This window comes from Triticum aestivum, chromosome 4A (genome assembly GCF_018294505.1).
Source record: "Triticum aestivum cultivar Chinese Spring chromosome 4A, IWGSC CS RefSeq v2.1, whole genome shotgun sequence".
Lineage (NCBI taxonomy): Eukaryota > Viridiplantae > Streptophyta > Magnoliopsida > Poales > Poaceae > Triticum > Triticum aestivum.
In genome coordinates this window covers 645,395,958-645,399,177 of record NC_057803.1, presented here as the reverse complement: position 1 = coordinate 645,399,177, position 3,220 = coordinate 645,395,958, and positions in this window count along the sequence as shown.

Here is a 3,220-nt window from a genome sequence, read left to right as displayed (position 1 = left end):
CGTCGTCGTCCTCCACCGCCCCCAACCACTCCGCCTCCTCCACTCCACTCCCTGACAGGCCGCTGCGCACGAACCGCGTCGCCCCGTCGCGGGCACCGCTGGCCGCATGCGTCCTGCCGCCTCTACCAGCCGCCCCGTCACCCTCGACTCCTCGTCACCGGAGCCACCTCGCCACCTCGCCGGACTACCTTCCTCGCCGGACCGCGCCTCCCCGCATCCTCGACGCTGCGTCGCCGGACCGCCCGCCTTCATCCTCCTCCACAACCGGCCTCCTCACGCCTCACCGCCCCTCTTCTCTTCAACGCTGGTGAGGCCACCGGCCGCCTGCTCCCCCTGCACTCTGTCGTCGATTCGACTGCCATGTCGACCGCCTTCGCCCCCTGGCCACTCGCCGCCGCTGTGCGTGCGCACATCCGCGCTCGGCTGCGCCCTGGCTCGCCGGTGCGTGCCCACGCCCCACCGCACGCCCCGGCTCTCCTCCACCCCGCCCCAGGTGCCGCTCGCCGGCCCTGGCCGAGGCCCCCCTGCTCACGGGTGTGCCCAGCCGAGGCCACGGCCTCGCCCTCGATGGGCGCCCGCACCCAGTGCCCAGCGGCCGCTTACGCATGCGCCCGTTAGGCCCCCTGGGGCCTATGACATATGGGCCCCGCCCATAGTACGTGTTTAAAAGAAATAGAATTAAAAGAATTGAAATAATAATAATAATAAAAGTAAATTTAATTAGTTAATTAATTAATTAACTAAGTTAATTAAGTTAATTAGTCCTAATTAATTAATCTAATTAACCTGTTAGTTTAAATAAACTGTAATTAGTTTAACCTAAGCACTAGTTAACCTAATCACTTTAATTAAATCAACTAATCCTATTTAGTTAACTAAGTCAATGACCAGTGGGACCCACACGTCAGCGACCCAGTCAACACCTCTGTTGACTGCTGACGTCATGCTGATGTCATGATGATGTCAGCACGCACTGTTCTGGTTAATGTTGAATTAAATTAATTAATTAAATTCTAAAAATGATTTAAAACTTTAGAAAATCATATAAAATAAACCGTAGCTCGGATGGAAAAACTTTGTACATGAAAGTTGCTCAGAACGACAAGACGATTCCGGATACGCAGTCCGTTCTCCGCCACACACCCCTAACCTATCGAACTTGCAACTTTCCCCCTCCGGCTCCGCTGCCCGAAAACACGAAACCCCGGGGATATTTTCCCGGATGTTTCCCCCCTTAACCGGCATCACCTCATACCACATTAGGGCACGCCTAGCATCGTTACTTGTCATGTCATGCATCGATATGCATTTGTTTGTATTGTATACATTGTTTCTTCCCCCTCTTCTCTCCGGTAGACTACGAGGCCGATGCTGCTGCTGCCCAGTTCGACTACGGAGTTGACGACCCCTCTCTCTTGCCAGAGCAACCAGGCAAGCCCCCCCTTTGATCACCAGATATCGCCTACTCTTCTCTATACTGCTTGCATTAGAGTAGTGTAGCATGTTACTGCTTTCCGTTAATCCTATTCTGATGCATAGCCTGTCATTGCTGCTACAGTCATTGATACCTTACCCGCAATCCTAAATGCTTAGTATAGGATGCTAGTGTTCCATCAGTGGCCCTACAATCTTGTCCGTCTGCCATGCTATACTACTGGGCTGTGATCACTTCGGGAGGTGATCACGGGCATATACTATATACTTTACACTGTTACATTACCTGTGATACTGTTCGGAGTTGGGGGCTGAAGGGCAGGTGGCTCCATCCCGGTAGAGGTGGGCCTGGGTTCCCGACGGCCCCCGACTGTTACTTGGTGGCGGAGCGACAGGGCAGGTTGAGACCACCTAGGAGACAGGTGGGCCTGGCCCTGTTCGGCGTTCGCGGATACTTAACACGCTTAACGAGATCTTGGTATTTGAGCTGAGTCTGGGTACGAGCCTATACGCACTAACCATCTACGTGGGATTAGTTATGGGTATCCCGACGTCGTGGTATCAGCCGAAGCACTTCAGACGTCAGCGACGGAGCGGCGCGCGCCGAATTGGACTGGAACGCCACTAGGCTAGGTCTGCTTTCGGCCGCGTACGCAACGTGCAGGTGTGCTATGGGCGATGGGCCCAGACCCCTGTGCGCTTAGGTTTAGACCGGCGTGCTGGCCTCTCTGTTGAGCCTAGGTGGGGCTGCGATGTGTTGATCTTCCGAGGCCGGGCATGACCCAGGAAAGTGTGTCCGGCCAAATGGGATCGAGCGTGTTGGGCTATGTGGTGCACCCCTGCAGGGAAGTTAATCTATTCGAATAGCCGTGATCTTCGGTAACAGGACGACTTGGAGTTGTACCTTGACCTTATGACAACTAGAACCGGATACTTAATAAAACACACCCTTCAAAGTTCCACAGACAACCCGGTGATCGCTTTTCCGCAGGGCGACGAGGAGAGGATCGCCAGATAGGATTATGCTATGCGATGCTACTTGGAGATGCTGCTTGGAGTTGCTACTTGGAGATGCTACTTGGAGGACTTCAATCTACTCTCTTCTACATGCTGCAAGGTGGAGGCTGTCCGAAGCGTAGTCTTCGACAGGATTAGCTATCCCCCTTTTATTCTGGCATTCTGCAGTTCAGTCCACCGATATGGCCCTTTACACATATCCCCATGCATATGTATTGTAGCTCCTTGCTTGCGAGTACTTTGGATGAGTACTCACGGTTGCTTTTCTCCCTCCTTTTTCCCTTTTCCTTTCTTTCTGGTTGTCGCAACCAGATGCTGGAGTTCAGGAGCCAGACGCCATCGTCGACGACGACCCCTACTACACCGGAGGTGCCCCTACTACGTGCAGCCCGCTGACGACGACCAGGAGTAGTTAGGAGGATCCCAGGCAGGAGGCCTGCGCCTCTTTCGATCTGTATCCCAGTTTGTGCTAGCCTTCTTAAGGCAAACTTGTTTAACTTATGTCTGTACTCAGATATTGTTGCTTCCGCTGACTCGTCTATGATCGAGCACTTGTATTCGAGCCCTCGAGGCCCCTGGCTTGTATTATGATGCTTGTATGACTTATTTTATTTGTATAGTTGTGTTGTGATATCTTCCCGTGAGTCCCTGATCTTGATCGTACACATTTGCGTGCATGATTAGTGTACGATTGAATCGGGGGCGTCACATCATGTCTATACTTCACCGAACCTATAGGGTCACACGCTTAAGGGTCATCTCTCTGTTG